The 21,522-nt window shown below is 44.3% G+C and overlaps 1 protein-coding gene across 3 annotated transcripts in view; it reads right to left on the bottom strand.

The window, feature by feature from the left end:
- Positions 1-20,073, bottom strand: part of CLIP1 (CAP-Gly domain containing linker protein 1) — a 122,272-nt gene extending 102,199 nt beyond the window's left edge. For all 3 annotated transcript variants that reach the window (XM_046024180.1, XM_046024181.1, XM_046024178.1), the window contains exon 1: positions 19,936-20,073. The gene's annotated coding sequence lies outside the window, so the exon portion shown is untranslated. The remainder of the gene's footprint in view (positions 1-19,935) is intronic.
- Between the last annotated feature and the right edge of the window lie 1,449 nt (positions 20,074-21,522).

The following is a 21,522-nucleotide window of genomic DNA, read 5'->3' on the forward strand; positions in this document are numbered from 1 at the left end:
AGCAGATAGAGCCAATGATTAACCATATACCCATTTGCATAATAAAAAACTGCTCTACTAGTTTTCTTCTTTTTAATTCCCTGCCAGAGGATATTTTAAAACAATGATTTTCTTACCATTATACAATCTTCAGAAAAATACTGACTGCCTAACATTTATGTATTTTTTTAATCTACAGAAGTTGCAGGAAAGTCAACACAATCTACCAACATGAGACAAAGTGATACCTCATGGTGTCTGTAGAATCGGGCCAGGCCTCAGCTCATATCTTGCCAAAAGGTGCACAAACAATTTGAGCAACCCTGCCTATGAGGTCATGATGATGACATCACAAAGAAGAATTCTGATGTGGGTCTGCCTCTAGGACGCAACCTCAACCTCACCACTTTAAAGAAAAACCAGGGGTCCCTGGGTACCTCACTTGGTTGAGCATCTGACTCTTGATCTGAGCTCAGGTCCTCACCTCAGGGTCATGAGTTCAAGCCTTGGGCTTGCATTAGGCTCCACACTGGGCATGGAGCTTACTTAAAAACAACAACAAAAAACCCAGATGGTTCTACATCCCTGAAACTGGAGCTGATGACTCAAGAAATGCACCTTATCCCAAAGGGTTCTCCTATATGAGACAAGCAGCATCTTTCTGGACTGCCAACCAGAACAAGCAATGCAGGTAAGCAGAGAAAAGCACATCCACCCTAAGTTTTCACCTCACCACCAGAAACATATTTTTATGTATTTCAAGCTGGCAAGTTTTAATTCTGGCTCAGTTTCAAACACCTTTTCTTAGTATTCTCTCCTGAAAATTAAACAGTATTTAAGAATTCTGAAAACTGAGTAGGAAGTGAATCATGAACCTAAAATGTTAGCTCTGCCTTGACAATCTAACTTTGCCAGCTCCAATATTTACTCTATTTACTAAGAGGAGTGAGAATTAAGATGGGTAACCTACAAGTTAATTTTGGAAAATGCCTGGGGGTGCCTGGGTGGCTCAGTGAGTTAAAGCCTCTGCCTTCCGCTCCTTGCCTGCCTCTCTGCCTACCTGTGATTTCTGCCTGTCAAAAAAATAAAATCTTTAATAAATTAAAAAAAAAAGAAAATGCCAAAAGCATAAAGCCTCATCACAGCTCTGCAATCGTGTATTTTTGCTAAGAAAGGGCAAAATTTCCAGACTACTGGTAACTGTTGTAGCTTCCCCCTCTTAGAAGTTTTGGAGTTAATGGGCCAGGCACAAAATAAGAATTATGAAAATTTACTATTATTTCTAAGCAGTTAAAAATGCTTTAATTGAAAGGAAATCTTACAAAGGATTACTAATAATTATCTCCAAGTGATGGATTAGTGGTGGTTTTTAGATCTTCTTTGTGTTTTCTTGAGTAACAATAAGTTTTATTTAATGAAATGATAGCGTTTCTTAAGCAGGAAGAAACATGGTAAAATGGCTTCAACCACAAAGAAGACCCTCTACTGTGCTGCTTTCCACACAAGGAACATAAATACAGCACACACCGGCAGCGTGACAAATGGATATGCACACAGAGTAGCCAAGCGTTCACCAAGCTGATTTCTTGGTCTTCCTGGAGTCCCAGACCACATTTCCCAGGGTCCTTTGCAGCTCAGTGTGGCCACGTGACTGAGTCAAAGCCAATGGGATGCGAGGTGCCCGCTGACGGGTGGGGGGCGGGGTGTCCCCCTACTAGTGGGAGCGGGGGCAGGGCGGTGGGCCGCGCTCAGGCCCAGACCCTAAGATCTTCCCTGTGTGGTCCCGCATCCCAGCCCTACGCTGGTGGCTTGGAGACCAACTGGGCAACCGCAGAAGCATGGCTTGAGGACGGTGGTGTCACAACTAGGAAGAAGCCAGGTTCCCTGAATCCCTTCTTTCCCGTCCCCCATCAGAAAACCCACCCTGGACTTTTCCATAACTGAAAATAAACTTATACCTGTTTAAGTCACCAAAATCGGTGGGGTCTGTTAGAGCAGCTAGCTCTTCTTACCTAATACGGTGACAAAGATTAAAAAAACTTACTTAAGGGCGCCTGGCGGACTCAGTCGATAGAGCATGCAACTCTTGATCTCTGGGTAGTGAGTTCAAGCCCGACGATGGGGGTAGAGATTTTTTTTTTTTAAGATTTTATTTATTTATTTATTTGACAGAGAAAGATCACAAGTAGACAGGCAGGCAGAGAGGGGGGGGGGAAGCAGGCTCCCTGCTGAGCAGAGAGAGCAACTGGGAACTCGATCCCAGGACCCTGAGATCATGACCTGAGTGGAAGGCAGAGGCTTAAACCAGTGAGCCACCCAGGCACCCCTAGAGATTATTTTTAAAATAAATAAATAAAATCTTTAAAAAAAAAAAGGAAAACTTCTCTTGGAGCTTTACAATCTCCTCTATTAAGTCAACCGAAGAAACAATTCATTTTTTTTTTTTTTAGATTATTTATTTATTTGAGAGAGAGAGAGAGGGAACACAAGCAGGGGAATGGGAGAGGGAGAAGCAGGCTTCCCCCCCACCCTCTCCACCCTCCCCACCCCCGAGCAGGGAGCCCAATGTGGGCCTTGATCCCAGGATCCTGGGATCATGACCTGAGCCAAAGGCAGATGCTTAACGACTGAGCCACCCAGGTGCCCAACTGAAGAAATTCTTCAGACAAGCAGTTGAGATGAAAATATTTCATACCACATAAAACATAATTACATGAATAATAAATAAACATACTATATTTTCTTAAAAATACTATATTTTCTTAGATGGTGGGGTCAGTTGAATGTCCAACTCTTGGTTTCAGCTCAGGTCCTAATCTCGCGGTCATGATCTCAGGGTGGTGAGATCAGGCCCCACATAGGCTCCCTGCTCACCATGGAATCAGCTTGGGTTTCTCCCTTCCTCTACCCCCTACAAGCACACACATACTCACTCTCAAATAAATAAATCTTTTTTTTTTTAAAGGGCAAAAAGGCATTTTACTGTCAAGGGCAAAACAGGTGTAAAAAACCTACAAGTCTGATTACAGCACACTAAAACTTACGTGAGCTAAGACCGATGAGTTGACAACTGTTCAGCTAGGTGATGGCAGTATTTTCTCTACTTCTGTGCACATCTGACATTCTCCATAATGTAAAGTTTTTATTATAGGAAGTATTTTAGTAAAATCTGAACCTCACCTTCTCCCTCATAACCTAAGAGAAGCTTAGGCAGTTTACAGAAACAAGAGATTCCTCAAAACAAGCAGTTCCCAAATAAACACGGTATAAATCATTCAAACAAAAAGAATAATATTCTTCATAACTCCTCTCTGATTTTTTTAAGGTTTCGTTTACTCATTTTTGTTTTGCTATTTTCATTTACTATTATTTAATGTTATGGCTTTAGGAGGCACATGGGTGGCTCAGTGGGTTAAACCTCTGCCTTCAGCTCAGGTCATGATCTCAGGGTCCTGGGATTGAGTCCCATATTGGGCTCTCTGTTGTGCGGGGAGCCTTCTTCCCCCTCTCTCTCTGCCTGCCTCTCTGCCTACTTGTGATCTCTGTGTGTCAAATAAATTAAATCTTAAAAAAAAAAAAAAAAGTTATGGCTTGAGGAAAAAGTACCAAAAAAACTAACATTTCTAGACTAAGAAATGAACACCTGGATTCTGTCCCGGCTGGATGACCTTGAATTAGTCTTTAACTCCTTCCCAGACCTTGGTATCCTCAGTCATAACTAGAGGTTACTAAGTCAGATCCATTTCCAACTCCATCCTTTTGTGGTCTGACTGTTTTGGATTTCAAATCCAAACTCCCTAAGCAAGACGGCAAGGGTCCAGAGTGGAAGAAAAGCCACTGTGACTCTAACTTTGCCAGAGTAAGAGCACTCTGCCATGTGTGGAGAGAGACCTGTCTGATAAGATCAGCTCCCAGCAAGCTCAGCATCTCCTGGCACCCTCCAGCACAGCATGGCAGCTTCCCAGGCAAATCACAACCCCACAGCTCACCTAGTCCCCTCATGGTCCACTGTGTCCTATGAGCAAAACAAAATTCCTCCATTATTTACTAACTCTGGAAATTCTGTTGGGAGGCAAAGGAGAGTTGAAGAATCTGAGACTGCAATGAAGGCCAGCTGCCAGGAGAGGCATTTGGCACTGAGTCCTGGGAAGACCGCCACATGCTGTGGTAGAGGGACACCTGGAGACCCATGTCTCAACTGTGCCCTGCGGGGACGGCAAAAAAAACCCTGCCCCAGACAAGTTACAAGACTTACCTACAGACAGCCGCACTCTGAGACGTCTGAGCTCCCTTCTAATTCTAAAAGGATCAGAGTTCACGAACTTAATAACAGAAGGGAAGGTAAAGAAGTTCCGAGGGTAATGGAAAGTCTAGTTGGAGTGAGGTGTTTCTGAAGCTCATTTTCAAGTCCAGCTTTAGAGAAAAATTCAAAGGCTGTGTTCTAGTATCATATTCTGGAGTCTGGGAAGTTCATTCACAGCTTAATCCTGTCCCCTGGAGTCATGGTTATATAAGTGTCTGTTGTATGCTATGTCACTTGCTGTCCCCCACCCCCAACAGGGGAGATGCAGTGTAACCCGAGTCCGTCTGCTTCAGCCACTGAAAACACTTACACAACACTCTGGTAGCTTTCCAAACTGACTCATGTTTCCACTAAAGAAAGGCAAGTCATTCGATTATTCTCTCTTTCGGTTTCATTCACATTCGTATCTATGTACAGAAAGGCCTGGAGAAGACAAAACTGAAGAGCATTTTGTATTTTCTTTCACTTTTGAGTAAAACAAAGAAGGTCAAGTATTCCAACTTCACCCAAGACCACCAAAAGCCAAGCTGACAGGCCTGCCTGGGGCCAATTTAACACATCTTTCCTGGCTGGGCTGAGCTTACATTCTTGGGATGGGAAGAGCGGTCACCTCCCAGGGATGGGCTGTTCATGCAGCAAAGCCCTTACTGCTCCGCACTGCACTTTCTATCCCGGACATTCTCTGAAAGAACACAGGCAGAGCATCCCCTCCTTGCCGGGTCCTTCCTGGCGACTGTTCCTGCCTAGCTCTTCCTTCTGGGCCCTCCACTAGCCACTATGCAGTCTTCTATTACTGAACAAGGAATCACACTCCTGTCTTGTTTGCACAGCACGCGATGACTAAGTTCCTCATGGTCAGGGGTGAGATCTGTCTTTGTATCCAAAGGACCTAAGAAAGTATTTGGTACACATTTAGAGTTCAAAAAAGTTCTAAACTGACTCAACATCAAAACAAGAACCCAGGGGCACCTGGGTGGCTCACCGGGTTAAAGCCTCTGCCTTCCGCCCAGGTCATGGTCCCAGGGTCCTGGGATCGAGCCCCGCATCGGGCTCTCTGCTCAGCAGGGAGCCTGCTTCCCCTCCTCTCTCTCTCTGGCTGCCTCTCTGCCTACCTGTGATCTCTGTCTGTCAAATAAATAAATAAAATCTTTAAAAAACAAACAAACAAACAAGAACCCATAAAATGATGCAATACTGCAATTTTCAAACTAAAGCACCAAGTAACTCTATCTTACTATCTCCAAGCCATTGATGAAGATGACAGCAATACAGTTTCCCACCTGGGGGGTTCTTTTTAAAAGTAGGTCAATGATGCTATGGGTAAACTATTCAATTACTACCTCTAGTGAATGGTATGTAAGAGCTGTAAGTCTCAAGTTAGATCATTATCTCTGTTGACACCAGCATACTTTCTAGAACAGCACTATCTGATGAAAATATGTTGTGAGACAAATCCAAATTTTGGAATTATCTAGTAACTATGTTTAAAAAACTAAAAACAGTGGAATAACATTTTATTTAACCGAATATATCCAAAATATTACTTCAAAATGTAATCAATATTAATTATTACCAGACTGGGGCACTTGGGTGGCTCAGTTAGTTGGGCATCTGCCTTGGGCTGGGATCAAGTTCCACATCAGACTCTCTGTTCAGTGGGGAGCCTGCTTCTCCCTTTCCCTCTGCCCTTCCCCCCACTTGTGCTCTTGCTCGCTCTCTCTGAAATAAATAAATAAATAAATAAATACAATCTTTTAAAAAAATTTAATAGGTTGTATCACATTCTTTTTTCCTACTAGGTCTTTGAAACCCATTGGGTATTTTAAATTTACAGCACATTTCAACTAGGACTTACCACATTTCAAGTGCTCAACATATGTGGCTACTGTACTGGACAGTATAGGTCTAGAACACATGCTTAAGGTAGAATGTAAATGAAGTAGCCTATCTCTTGGCATCAGTAATAAGTTGCCAGTTGCCCTAAATCCCCCTGGGTGTACAACATTCATCTTTCCAACTTCATTAAAACACACGTGAGGAAAAGGAAAAATCCTGTAAAATCCTGAATATAAAACTGAATAATTTAATTGTTAAGATAAAAAAAGGGGGTAAAGCATTTATAGTAAGAGGATCTTTAAAATATCTATTTGATTGGAGCGCCTCGGTGGCTCAGTCAGTTAAGCATCTGCCTTTGGCTCAGGTCTTAATCTCCAGGTCCTGGGATGGAGTGCCCCCCACCCCACCGCTCAGCAGGGAGCCTGCTTCTCCCTCTCCTTGCCACTCTCCCTGCTTGTGTTCGCTCTCTCTAATAAATAAAATTTTTAAATAAATAAAATTTTTAAAAAATATCTATTTGAGGGATGTCTGGGTGGCTCAGTTGGGCATACAAATCCTGATTTTGGCTTGGGTCATGATCTCAGGGTCTTGGGGCTCCACTCAGCATGGAGCCTGCTTAAGATTCTCTCTCACCCTCTTCCTCTGCCCATCTCCCAGCTTGAGTGTGTGTGTGCATGCATACTCTCTCTCTCTCTAAAATACAAAAATTAAAAATAAGTATCTGTTTGACAGGGGATATATAATGAATAAAGATGACCTGCTTACAGCACAAAGCACTGGCCAGTAAAACTCAAAGCAAAGTACAGAGATTGAGTTACGGATGAAAATTTAATAAGTGTGTCTCAAGAATCACGAGAGGAACCGGAGAGTTAGTGACTGGCAGACTTAAGGCCAATATAGCAGAGGCAGCATCTCAAGTACAAAGAGGGGAATAAAAGCATTATTCTACTGCAGCAGCATTGTGCTTAGCTTTTGCTGCCTTTCTGATTATAAGAAACCAAGGCAGAGTTGAGGATCGGAGAGATCAGAACATGTGAAAAGACAAGCTTAGGGACTGGAGGGGAAAACTGCAGGACATTAGAGACGCTAAGGGTTAACTGCAGTCGGTTATTCATTTCTTACTAATCCGATATTTTTGTCCCCCAAACTTTAGTAAATTGTCTTTGACTTTGAAGTCTAACGGCTATAATTTAAAATTTAAGACCCAGGGAAGAAAATGCTCTGTCCCACATTTTAACTTTTGAGAAACTTGTCTTCTCAATGAAGACACAGAATACTGGGTGGGGGGTGGAGAGCATCTCCTCCAGAGTGGAGTATCTGTCAAGCACATGAGGGTCAGTTGGTAGGAAATGATGATGAGCGACATGAAGCTGCCTAAGGCTTCTTCTAGCTGACCTCCCAGAAGCTAGCCCCTTGAGCAGGGGGAAAACGTAGGAGAGGTCACCAAACACAGCTCAGGGCGCAGGCCACAGATCCATTGCTTCGTATCAGGGCCATAACAAGTGAGGTAAACCAGAGAGAAGAGCGAGGAGGAGTCCGGGGCCATTTGGTTTCAGCAGCAACTAAGTGATTGGCTTACAGGGTAACAGGATAGTCTTAAACCTGAGCGGTAAGTCTAGGAAGGCTGGTGACTGTGAGGTGGAGGAAATTCCAAACTGCCCCTCTGTTTCTTTACCCCACCATCTCCAGCAGAGGATTAAAAGACTCAGGAATACTGAAAAGATCAGCCATGGGAAAAGGCCATGCAGCCCGGTCAGAAACAAACGTACACGAGAAGAGAACAATTTTCCATAGTGGAAAGAAGAAAAGAGAATCCATCTTCCTGAGGGCTGACTCTGTCTTTCCAAGGTATAAACCTAAAAGGGTGGACAATGTCTCAAATTTGTTCAGGAGGCCAGAGCATCTGAAAATAGTGGTGTTCTTAACAGAGTATCATGAAATACTGAGATACAGTATAAAAAATGTTTAATATAGTGATGCCTGGGTGGCTCAGTCAGTTAAGTATCTGCCTACAGCACAGGTCATGATCCCAGGTTCCTGGGATTAAGCCCCACTTTGGACTTCTTGCTCAACTGGTAGTCTGCTTCTCTCCCTCTTCCACTCCCTCTCCTCCTGCTTGTGCTCTGTCTCTCCCTCTCAAATAGATAAACTCTTTTTAAAAATGTTTAATATATAGTAGCATAAGCCTAAGGCTGAGAACAAGCAAAATACACAATACATGATGTAACTTTTTAAACAAACCAGAGTCAAACAGCTTTAAAGTTAACATAAAAATTAAAAAAATTAAAAGTGCACATGTCTAGCAAGGATAGAGCACAAAAGATAAAAGATAAGTAAATAGTGTAGTCACTGTTTGCTTAAAAGGATCAATGTGAGGGGCACCTGGGTGGCTCAGTCACTTAGGTGTCTACCTTCAGCTCGGGTCAGGATCCCAGGGTCCTAGGATCAAGCCCCTTAGAAGGCCCTGCTCAGTGTATACATCTCCCTCTGCCCCTCCTCTTGCTCATGCTTGCTTGCTCTCTAATAAATAAATTAAAAATCTTAAAAAAAAAAATCAATGTGAAAAGCACATTTAGACACTAAAGGACACAAGCCAGGAAGGATCTGGAGATTAACTGACACCTTAATTCAAATGGTGCCACATTTGAATTGTACTTCCAGTTTCTAAGGTAGGGGCCTTACAAAGCAATTCATAAAATCAGTCTACCGACCTTTTAAGTGCTGGTTTGAGAGTATCATATAATAAGTTACTGACGGTAAACAGAAAATTTTACATCTCTATCAAAGTCAGAAGTAGAATTTTAAGTGACTGAAGACTCAGTACAGGATGTATGTTGAATGAAGTCAGAATAGGGTATCAACAGACATACATGGCCAATTGAAAAATTATTCTGTGCTTGAAAATCATGTTTCTAAGACTCAGTGTATGACATAGTACAGAATACAAATTGTACCCAGAATTTCAAAGCCTGTAACAGTTTTAAAAAGGAGAAGGAGGGGACCGAAATCCAATCAAGCCAAAGAGATCTAGAGCATTAGGCAATCTTTCTGGAAGATGAAACTCTGTCATGATGCAACCGCCTGCAATTATGAATATCTTTGTACAGCTAAGTTTGAGTGGAGATTTTATGTTCCTGTTACTTAAACAGAAAATATGCAGCCTCCCCAAGTTCCTCCATCTGCAAAAAAAAATTTTTTTAAGGGAACATGGAAAGCTGAATAATTTGAGATATTTTGCTCATTTACACAAATTTCTACAAAATTTCTGTGACTCTATAACTCTAATACCACCGGCTTAGATCTTAAAAAGGACAGAAATTACTAGGCCTGGTTAGTGTCTCCCAGAAGAACTTACTTAATAGGTCGACAGCAGTCAATTATACTAACGTGTCAAAAGGCACAAATGTGCTTAATATAGCATCATAAAATTTCAGACTCAGAAGAGACCTTAGCAATCTAGTTCAACTTCCTCATTTTACCACTGAGGAAATGGACTCTAAAAAGTGAAATCACTTGTTAAGGTCCCAGTTACTTAAGAGTCTAGGACATAAAACCTCAATCTCCAGAGTAAAAACTCCTGACCCTAAAGAGTGCTGATGAATAGAAGTTTCTAAGCTGTTGTATACAGCAGGGAGAGGAGTCAATCCCCAGGCAGGTTAAAATTGGTGTCCCTTTCCAATCTTCACAAAAGAATAAAAGCATACTGTCTCTTCCCCTTCAACAGTCAGACCCTGCCCATACTAAAAGCAAACACACACCAGCTGTTTGTTCTGAACAAGAAACAGGCACAAAGATAATTCACAAAACAATTACTTGGTTTTTTTTTCCTCTTTATAAAATCCCTCTTGTTTTTACTCTGCAAATAAGCAAATTTAATATTTGCTATATAGATTTTTCAGATCCAATGGTGGGCAGAAATCACATTTCTGTTTTCACAGTACTGAAGGACATCTGGCTATTTCAAGAGAAGATACCACTCTACTCATTTTCCATACAAGTCCCTAAGATGCTTTTCTGTATAAGCACCCTAGATACTATAAACAGAGACTAGGAAATAGTTTCATTTGGAACTTAATACCCAGCTTCGTTGTTGGTTATTTTTTCCCTGCTTAGGTAATCTTCCATACAGACACACAGCAGGTCCTATCACACCACCTTTGGAGTGCCTGGCTGGCTCAGTCCATAGGGGCACGTGACTCTTGATCTCCAGATTGTGGGTTCAAGTTGCACGTTGGGTGTAGACATTAGTTAAAACCATAAAAAGAAAAGAAAAGAAAAGAAAAACTTCACCTTTAATTAAACTCTGGGAAATAAAACTGACAAACATACAAAGGGCCTGAAATTTGGCAAAGCACGAGTTCTAACATGAGGAGCAGGAGATGCCTCTCCATACTGAATATTTAGCTCCTCATAAATTACAACTTCTTCAGTGACAACTGTTCATTAAAAACGTGCCCTTTAATAATGGCAAGGCACTCCTACTCAAACTAACTCAAAAACATGGCCAGGAAGACAGGTTTTAATTTCCCATACGAGCAGAAGTGGGTTTTTCCCCATTCTGACTTAAATGAAAGAAGAAAACTGAGCTGACACCTAACTTCTTTACCAACAGGCAGCCAGGAAGACACTAGGGACTACATGAAAGGGAAAGAAGAATTCTAACATTTACTGAGTTTTCCACACATTAATTCATTTAATCTGCATTGCAACTACATGAAGTAGCTATAATCCCCAATTTACAGATGAGAACACTGAGCTCCAAAAGGTTAAGTGGTTGGCAGGAGGTCCTCGTAAAGTAACAGAGCCAGGATCTGCTGCCAGGCAAAGGACTGACTTCCATACAAGCCCTGAGTTCCGCAAGGGCAGAGGTGTGCCTGTTTCACTCAACTCTGTATCTTCAACATCTGGGCTAGTTCCCTCCAATAGGTACTCAATAAATGCCTGTCAGATATATGAGATAAAAGATAACTGGTGAACTCAACAACAAGAAAAACTCAACTTAAAACTGGCCAAAGGACTAGAATACACAATTCCTTCAAAGATACACAAATGGCCAACAGGCACATGAAAAGATGTTCAACGTCACAAATCTTTGGAGAAATGCAAATCAGAATCACAGGGAGAAACCACCTCACACCCATTACGACGACTACTCCCCAAAATCAGGAAATTAAAGGGATGGGGAGGATGTGGAGAAGCTGGAGCCCTTCTCACTGTTGCTGGGAACGCACGATGGTGCAGGTACTGTGGAAACAGAATGGCGGTGTCTCAAAAAGGTAAAAAGAATTCATATGACCCAACAATTCCACTGCTGGGTACAGATCCAAAAGAACCGAAAGCGGGGTCTCAGAGCGGTATTTGTATGCCCACATTCACAGCATTACTCATAGTATCTAAAACACACAAGCACCCCGAGTACCCATGGACAGATGAGCAGACAGGCAGAAGAACATGGTCTACACATACCCTGGAATAGGATTTGGCCTTCAAACGGAAACAAACTCTGACCTGTGCTACAACATGGATGAATCCTGAGGGCATCATGCAGAGTGAAGTAAGTCACTCACAAAAAGACAAGTGCTGTGTGATTCCACTTATATGAGGTCATCAAAGTCACAGAGACAGAAGGCAGAATGATGGTTGCCAGGGGCAGGGAGAGAGGGAATGGACATCTAGTGTGTTTAATGGATACAGAGTTTCACTTTTGCAAGATGAAGAAAGTTCTGGAAACGGACGGTGGTGGTAGCTGCACGACAGGAAGGTAACGTCACTGAACTGTAAACTTTAAAATGGTTACAGTGGTAAATTTTACATGTATTTTACGACAATAAAAATAACTGGAAAAGAAGACAGTCGGTATTCTTTTGTACACTTTTTTTTTTTTTTAGTTTTTTTATTTTATTTATTTGACAGTGAGAGAGAGAGATCACAAGTAGGCAGAGAGGCAGGCAGAGAGAGAGGAGGAAGCAGGCTCCCTGCGGAGCAGAGAGCCCGATGCGGGGCTCGATCCCAGGACCCTGAGATCATGACCTGAGCCGAAGGCAGTGGCTTAATCCACTGAGCCACCCAGGCGCCCCGTCTTTTGTATACTTTTATGCTAAACACTTACATACTAGTGTTCTGCACGCTGTTTTTACACTTAATATTTGGGAGGTCGAAATAAAAGATAATTGGTATAGCCTCCAAAGAGGCGAGACAAATGCCCAATGAGCACATGAAAAGGAGTTCAACATCACTAGTTATGAGGCAAATGCAAATCAAACTTACAGTGAGATGTCATACGGCACTTCACCCTCCCTAGGATGACTGTAATAAAATAAAATTAAATTAAACCAGAATGACTTGGCAAGGATGTGGGAAAAATGGAACTTCACTCGCTGCTGATGGCACAATCACTTTAGAAAACAGCTGTGTGGTTCCTCAAAAGGTAGAGCACCCACATGAACCAGCAATTCCACTCCTAGCTATACACCCAAAATGAATGATAACGTAAGTCCGCTCACAAACACAAATGCTCAAAATAGCGTTATTCCTAACAGGCAAAAAGTGAAACAACCCAAATGTCCACCAGCGGATGAACAACAAGAAGGTGGTGTATCCAAGCAATGGAAAGTGATTTAGCCCTAAAAAGGATGGAGAACTGACACATGCTCCAACATGGATGAACTCTGAAAACGTTTTGCTAAGTGAAGTCAGTCAGTCATACTGTATGATTCCATTTATGTGAAATGTCTAGAACGGGCAAGTCTGTGGAGACAGATTGCAGGGCTGGGAATACAGGGTTTCTTCCTGGTATGAAAAGATACTCAAACTGATGGTGGTGACAGTGGCCCAGCTTTGCGGGAACAAGACCGTTTACCCAGCAGTTTTTCCTGTTTACCACCTACGAGCCGCTATTTTTGACCAAACAACAGAAAAAGGACTTGCAGAAAACTCAGTGATTACTGCTGGAGACAAGTAGGATGAACTCCTCATCAGGGCAGGGAAGCCGCTCCTTGATGTAAAGCACACTTCAGTTTTACTTCCTGTTACTTGCCCTCAAATACAGAGCAGCAGACGATCTGCTACTGCTCAACGCGCTACTTTTATGCCTCATTATCTTTGCTCAGTCTGGTCTCGGGTGTCTTACCTAAACCATCTCTGCCTCAAAACCCCGGATTTCCATCATTAGCAAACACAAGTGCTGATTCCTACGTGGGACTCCTTCCTGGACTCCCTCCCAAACACACACACAGCCAACCCTAAGAAGTGATGACCGTCCAGGTCCCACCTTAGGTCCCCCATACTCACTGCCGCTGTCTCACTGGTAAGACACAGAGCTCCCGGAGAGTTTTGCGAACACAACAGATGTTTGATAAACTGGCATTTCTGGAGGTTTCTCCCCAAACACACAGGACACTTTCGATTGATCATATTCACCTGAAAAGCTTTTCTAGAAACCTAACCACGCACAAAACAATCACAGGGAACCAGTGATACAGAACTCGCCTTTCCTTTGTCTTCGTGTTACCTGGCCGACTTGGCATCTGAAAGCCTGGACTCCCTCCGCCATACAGCTACCAGCTAACCATCGGTTCAACAAAGCCAAATTCCTTCCATCAGTACAGCAACCACACAGGGTGGACAGGACAGGTGTCACCCCCACTTTACAGAGCAACAACCAGAGAGGGGTTGTTGCAATTTGCTCAAGCTGAGGCTGACGCAAATCCAGGACCTCAAACTTCTTAACTGTAGTTCTGATTTCTGCTGGTTTGCTAAGAGTATTACCAGTGAAAATTTTACACTTTTAATTAAAAATAGTAATATAAATTCAGATGGAAGGACATACTCTAAAACACTGAAATGGGATTATGAATAACTTGCTTTTTTCTGTGTTTTGTTATGTGTTTGTTTGTTTTAAGATTTTATTTATTTGTCAGAGAGAGAGAGGGAGAGCGAGCGAGTGAGCATAGGCAGACATAATGGCAGGCAGAGGCAGAGGGAGAAGCAGGCTCCCCGCCAAACAAGGAGCCCGATGTGGGATTCGATTCCAGGATGCTGGGATCATGACCCGAGCCGAAGGCAGCCACCCAACCAACTGAGCCACCCAGGCGTCCCTGTATGTGTTTGTTTTATACATTATGCGTTGAACCCACATATTATAAGACAACTAATATATATTATTTAAAACATAAGGACCGGGGCACCTGGTGGCTCAGTTGGTTAAGCATCTGCCTTCAGCTCAGGTTGTGATCCTGGGGTCCTAGGATCAAGGCCCACATTGGGCTCCCTGCTGAGCGGGAGGTCTGCTTCTCCCTCTCCCACTCCCCCTGCTTGTGTTCCCTCTCTCTCTCTGTGTCTCTGTTAAATAAATAAAATCTTAAAAAAAAAAAAGTAAAAATAAAATAAAATCTAGATTTGAGGGGCACCTGGGTGGCTCAGTCACTTAAGTGTCTGCCTTTGGCTCAGGTCATGGTCCCAGGGTTCTGGGATGGAGCCCCGCATCAGTCTCCTTGCTCCTCGGGAAACCTGCTTCTCCCTCTCCCTGCTGCTCCTCCTGCTTGTACACTCTGTCAAATGAATAAATAAAATCTTTAAAAAAAAATAAGATAAAATAAGATCTAAGTTTGACTCTGCAACTAGATTCTCAATATAGCAACCTAAATGAGCCATATATGCCTTACAACAGTAATCAGCAATATGGTTTCAAGATATACAGTTTTTTCTAGTCACCCATGTGTGAAAGAAACTTAATGATAATAGTTTTCTTTCACTTAGGCCACAAAAAAGAAAAAATTACCATGCCTATACAGCTTATTTATTCCATAGTCTGGAAAAGAAAAGTCTAATAGGATCCTTCCTGCCTTAAGGTATTAGAACATAATGTCTCCAGTAAGATATCATTCTTAGGAGTAAATCAGTTAAAGAGATAAGGCAGGAGGTCAAAAGATTTGTTTACCAGATTTTAAGGAAAATATCCCTAATATTTTAGGAGAGAGGGGGAGAAAATATGCAAAATATTTCAATGCACTACACGACTAAGATCTGTAGGATCTGAGAAAAAAATCTCATTATGGTTGCCATCCCTTTATACATCAAACCCAAGTTTCAGGTGATTTGTACATCCAGAACATCTGGATCTTCAGGCCTTTAACTTCGGAGAAGATATAGTAAATCAAGGACTCGGCAATTTTAAGTGTGAAAAATGGGCAGAGTTTAAACTGGGATCTAATCCAAGCTATACTTAGACGTAAGTAAGCAAAGGCAAATACAAATATCAAACGACTTGATCTGAGTCGCATGTATATTAGACCTTATGCTTATGTAAAACATTAGGGCAGGAAAACTTCTGTACTCTCATTAGGATCCCTGAGAAGAGGTAGAAGAGAATACATTTCCCCAGAAAAAGAGATACCAAAGAGAGTTCCCAGTAGGGATTCTGTAATAGGACTAGTTCTTCTTTTCAAAGATTTCACAAAGAATAGTTTTAAGATTTTGTTGCTGAACCACTTAGGAAAGATAAATTAAAAACCAGACCCACCCATTGAGTTAGTGCTAGTGGAATCTGTCCTTCTGGAAGTGCCAGATGGAGATGAAAAAAAAAAAAAATCTCTTCACTAATGGTGGCCAAGATTCCTTGGCACTGGGTGCCAGGACCAGGATATTAACCCAGAATTCCTAGCCAAATCCAAGGTTGGTTAATTACTATCTGCCAACCTTAAAAAAAAAAAAAAAAAAAAGCACCTTCTCTGGTCCCGACTGAAATCTAAAGAGGTCGCTCTTCCTTGAAATTCTTATGTAGTACCATCAGTCAATCTGTTTTCCCTTAAAAGAGCATTGTAACTGAAATGCTGATTTAAAGCATATGGATTCTCTGAGTCCCATCTACATGGGAAACATACACTACATATATTAAAAATATATAAGATGCTGTAATAGTTTAAAGCCTCCCTAAACAGTAATCTAAAAAATTCACATCCAGGGCAATACTGACAATGCTTTCTAATTAAGACTGAAGAGACTTACATGAAGGTTTATATTAAACAGAGATTTTTGAACCATGAAACTTTTAAGACTAAAAAGGAAGGCTTTGCTGCCAGGAGCACAATTCCAGGAAAAAGCTATATATGCAAATGTCAGTTACAAGGCCTCCCAGGGTTGAGCAAAGATCCTGCATACAAATAGCAAAGCAGGGGCGCCTGGGTGGCTCAGTGGGTTAAGGCCTCTGCCTTCGGTGATATCAGGTCATGGTCCCAGGGTCTTAGGATCGAGGTCCCAGGGTCTTAGGATCCAGCCCAGCATCAGGCTCTCTGCTCAGCAGGGAGCCTGCTTCCTCCTCTCTCTCTCTCTGCCTGCCTCTCTGCCTACTTGTGATCTCTGTCTGTCAAATAAATAAATAAAATCTTAAAAAAAAAAAATAGCAAAGCATACACTCCATAGCAAGTCTGAACATCAAGTACCTTTTTTGGTACTAAGGTGCCATTGCCAACATATTCTGCACACTGCTTGAAATACCATAAAGCAGGGTTCAATTTCTAGCTCTATATTCACTAGCCATGTGGCCTTTTAGGCAAGTTGGTAAAATTCTTTGAGGCTCATATGCTCCCACATATTTAATTTCTTCAACAAAATCAATAACGTTATCTGTATCTTTCACTATTTTAAAATATTTTAACAGATACATATTTTAAAAACTCCCAAACTCCCACATCAGGACCTTTGTACTTGCTGTTCCATCTTCCTACTGTGCCCTTCCCTCAGGGATCTACATTCCCTCACTTCCTCTAGCTCTTAACTGAAGTCACATTCTCAAGTTCTCCTCTTTGTCACCCTATCAAAAATTTCAATTACTTTAACTCTTGTCCCCAAAACTACATTTTTCCCCTTCCCTGACTTATTTTTTCTCATACCATGTAACACTGTACAACATACAATATTTTTAATTGAAATGGTTATTGTATTCCTCCCCTACTTGAAGGGGGCTCTAGGAGAACAAAGATCTCAGTTTTATTCATTGCTACACCATCAGCACCCAGAACAGCACCTGGCACAGAGCCATGCTCAATAAATATTTGTTGCGTGAATACCAAATGAGACTTAATACAGCCCACAGATAGGTACCCCACAGCCCCACCTGCTGCCTTTGGGGAGAATATCACAACACTTCAAAAACGCTGTAAAGAACTATCAGCTTGTCCGGACTGAGACCAAGAACACTGTCCACTCTTAACATCTGAAAAAACACTGGACCTCACACCTCATTTGTACAAGAAAGAGAATTAAGAAGCTGTAATTGGGATAAAGTAGAAAGTTATATGGGGTTAAAAAGTCTCACTTTGGTTAATACCAAAGGGGCGCCTAGCTGGCTTGGTTGCTGGAACATGCAACTCTTGATCTCCCAGTTATGGCTTCAAGCCCCAACTGATGTAAAGATTACTTTTAAAAAAATTTTTTTAACTTTTAAAAATCTTAAAATAAAGTGAAAGGTCCTTACCATATACATTCCCAGAATGAAATACAATATATTAAATGTGTGTGTGTGTGTGTGTGTGTGTGTGTGTGTGTGTTGTGTGGCCATATATGGCCAGAAATATATCTGTAAATAATAATCAGGAACACCGTGTGTGTTGAAGTGAAAAATTCAAAGATGCCTACCTTTGTATGGAGTACGAGAGGACCAGTTCATTGCTTATTAATCATCGATTGGGCTTAGAAGCCCAACAGAGACAGTATTTAAAAGCAAGGGTCAAACATTATTGAGTTAAGTTCACATGTATTAATGTGTATGAGTGACACGGGATGCAAAAGACTCAATATTAGATACTGAGTAAAAAAAAAAAAAAAAAATTGGGGGGTGCCTAGGCGGCTCACTGGGTTGAGCCTCTGCCTTCGCTCGGGTCATGATCCCAAGGTCCTGGGATCAAGTCCCACATCGGGTTCTCTGCTCAGCAGGGGGCCTGCTTCCCCCTCTCCCTCTGCCTGCTTCTCTCCCTACTTGTGACCTCTCTGTCAGGTGAACAAATAAAATCTTTAAAAAAAAATTTAATACAAGTAAGAAGGGCACCAAATTTGAAACTCCTAAACAACAGAAACCAGATCAGCTTGAAAAGGTAGGGAAGGGCACGATCTTTATCTTCAGACAATACATAACAAGAGATTCCACCCAGTTTCAATTTTATTGTTACTCCTTTGAAAGAGGAGGCCTAAGATGTACTCTTTCTGTGAATGTCAAAAACCCAGCACCAGCCTTGTTCTAGCAATCGTCTACTTCCTTTGGTATAATAAAGCCCAGCCTTGCTCCTTGCCAGGAATTCACAATACTAAGCTCATAACTAAGCACCTGGAGTCAATACCTGAGCTCAAATCCTGACAACATCACTTATTAGCTGTATGACCCTGGGCAAGGTACTTGACCTTTCCATGCCTCCTGTGTAAAATGGGGATAATGACAGCACCTTCCTTGGGTGAAGCTGATTAATGAGATAAAACATAAAAGACTTGCCCAAAGCCTGACCAAAGGAAGCCCTCACTAAAGGTTAATTGTTATTATTTCCAGAGGAAAAAACTGCCCCAAGGCTGAGGAGCAACATAACTGAGGATCCTTGTAAAAGGTTATCATTAAACCCCAAAGCCAAACACATTTGTTCTCCTGATTTGTGGATACCACAGGTTATAGTAATAACAATAAAACAGTAACACCAACCGGAATCATAACCCCAACAGCAGCAACACAAATTACTGAGCTCTTACTGGCCAGGCACTGTCCTAATGTAAAACAGGAAGAAGGCAAGGTCGCTTTAAAAAAAAAAAAAAAAAATCCAAATTTCTCTACCCTCCTTTTAAAATACGGTAACTGGTGACCAAGTTTTGCTAAAAACAGGTATGTAGAAGATTACAGACTTGACGTGGAATTTCTTCATACCAAAGAGGTGGGGCTGTGAAGGGAGGAGGGGGTGGTGCTCGGTTCCTGCCAGATGGGAAAGCCACATGAAGTGGAGAAACAGCCGAGTTCAGGGTTTATCCCCAAATCAAAATCAGATTTTTGAACCACAGGACCTCCAAATTAGGGGAATCAGAAGGCTCTGCTTTAAAATAACCTCTAAACAAGTGTCATCTGTCCTCCGAGCCAATCCCCTGCCGAGGGAGAAGGCTCGGGTTACGGGGCAGTGGTGTTATTTCAGAAATCCTTGTCACCTCTTGTCATCCACCCTCTCCGAGAATCACAGTCCCACCTAGGGGGAGAGGGACAAAAGCCATGGCCAGGCAGGCCAGAGGCCAGCGGGGCCAGCCCGCCGGCCGGCGCACGCACGGAGGCCAGGGCTAGGGTGCCCTCCATTCCGGCTCGCGGGCACCGGGTGGCAGGGCCCGAGGAACGCTCCCGAGACCCGGCGGAAGCGCCCGGGGGCAACAGGTCCCGCCCGGGCTCGGCCTCGGTGGGGTCCAGGCCGCCCCCAAGCCCCCCAGGGCCGCGGGGAAGGGAGCGGGGAGCCCGGGAGGGAGCGGCGCCTGGGGCGGCGCAGGGGCAAGGAGTCCAAGCTCCATCTTGAGGCGGACGGAGGAAGGGAAGGCCGGGCGCGGCGCTGACAGGGCCGGCCACTTTTCCGGCTCCGCGGTGTGGCACCCCAGGAACCCCCGGCCTCCAGGGCCACCCGCTCGGGACCCCTGGGGTCCCCTCGGAAGCGTCCCGCTCGAGGCACTCGGGGCCCTCCCGGACGCCGGGCTCGGCCCCCAACCCCCGGCCCCGAGCCCGGAGGACGGGAGCGGGCCCGGCCCGGAGCAAGGGGAAGGGGAGAAGGGCACCAGGGAAGGGGAGAGGGCCCGCGCCGCGCCCCGCTCACCGCCGCCTCAGTCGCCGCCAGTCGCCGCCACCTGCCTCACTGCAGCAGCAGCAGCAGCAGCCGCGCGGCCGCCGCCTCCCGCCTCCCGGCTCGTCGGCTCGGGGCGGGGGAGAGCGTGACGCGCCGCCGCCGCCGCGGGGCCGGGCGGGCGCGCGCCGCCAAGAGAAGACGCCGCCGCGGCTCCTCCCCGCGCGCTCGGCCTCCGCGCCCGCCCCCGACCGGGCCGCCGGGCGCCTGAGCCCAGCGCCCCGAGCTCCGCGCCCACCCCCGGCCACGGCCCGAGCCCGGCACCGCCGCCTCTTTGTCTACACCCGCCGCTGCGTGGGAGCCGTGCTCTAGCCGCCCGGCGCGCCCGCCGTCCAGCCCTCGGATCCCACTGAGGACCGGGATGGGAGGGAGGTGAGGGGAAAGCCCACAGCGGCCCGGACCTAGGGGCTTCTCCTCGTTTCGGTTAGTGGCGCATTTTCTGAAAGTGTCCCCAGAATTGGCAAGTCACACCCGAGAGCTCCATTCAGTGTCCTGACCAGAGCCTGATAGCGTGGGGCTGAATGACTTTTTCTTTTTCCTTTTTTTTTGTTTTTGTTTTTCCCCTCTTTTTCCTTTTTGACCAGACCCGGGGTGAGAAATCCTTGGATACCAGCTAGGAGGAGCTGCCCACTGCAGGTTAAGTTTAAGAAGCGTCGTCTCTGCCCTCCGCTCCCTCCGGGGAAAGATCCCCGGTGAGGAATCCCTGGGAAAACCTGGAAGGAGCCGCCTACAGCGAGTGGAGCTTGAGAAGGACCGTCTCTGTCTGCAGTCTCCTCTCCTCCGGGGAAAGACCCGGGCTTTAAAATCCCTTGAAGTAAGCCCAGCACTTGCTCCATTAGTTTCAGAAAAGCCTCTTTTATTCGACCCTGCAGCTTTGGACGAAAGCCCTGGTTAATGCCCCGTCCTCCCTCCCTCCCCGCCTGGATCTCCCTTAAAAGCTTTTGAAAGGGACTGGAGAGGAGGCAGCCACAGCCTGCTAGGGGCTGCTGCCGCAGAGGGCGGCCAGCGTTTCACTCTCACCGACCATGGCAACCCCAGAAGCTTTGCAGCTCCTGGGAGGAATTTGCAGCTGTCAGGGAAGCTTTGCAGCGTTTTGCAGCGACTCCGAGGTGGATAAGGGGCCCCAGGGCTTCCTCCTCCTGCGGGGTAGAAGGGAATAATCGGGAGGGCGACCCCTTTGCTGACCTTTATTCAAAGCACTGTGCTGCTGGACCAACAGGCTCGCACAGAGTATATATACAGGCAAGGAGCTACGTTGGAAATGCTCGAAGTTTGGACAAAATAAATTTATCTGCTGGCCCCTCCCCTCGATTCAAGTTTTAAATCACAAAAATTGTATTTCTTAATTCAGCACTGCCCTGGTTTTCAAGCTGCGAGGTCAAAGTGGTGGGGGCACCCCTGAAGTCCAGAATCCATATTCCTGATCTGAGTCACCTCGCCCCCTCATCTGAACACTTCAGCTCTAAGAAGCAAGCTATATAATCATAGATGCCATAAAATGAGGTCACTGCTAATGGTGGGGTACTCCTGTAAATGCTTCTGTTTTTATCTTTTCTCCCC

Source organism: Meles meles, chromosome 12 (assembly GCF_922984935.1).
Source record: "Meles meles chromosome 12, mMelMel3.1 paternal haplotype, whole genome shotgun sequence".
In the NCBI taxonomy this organism is placed as follows: Eukaryota; Metazoa; Chordata; class Mammalia; order Carnivora; family Mustelidae; genus Meles; species Meles meles.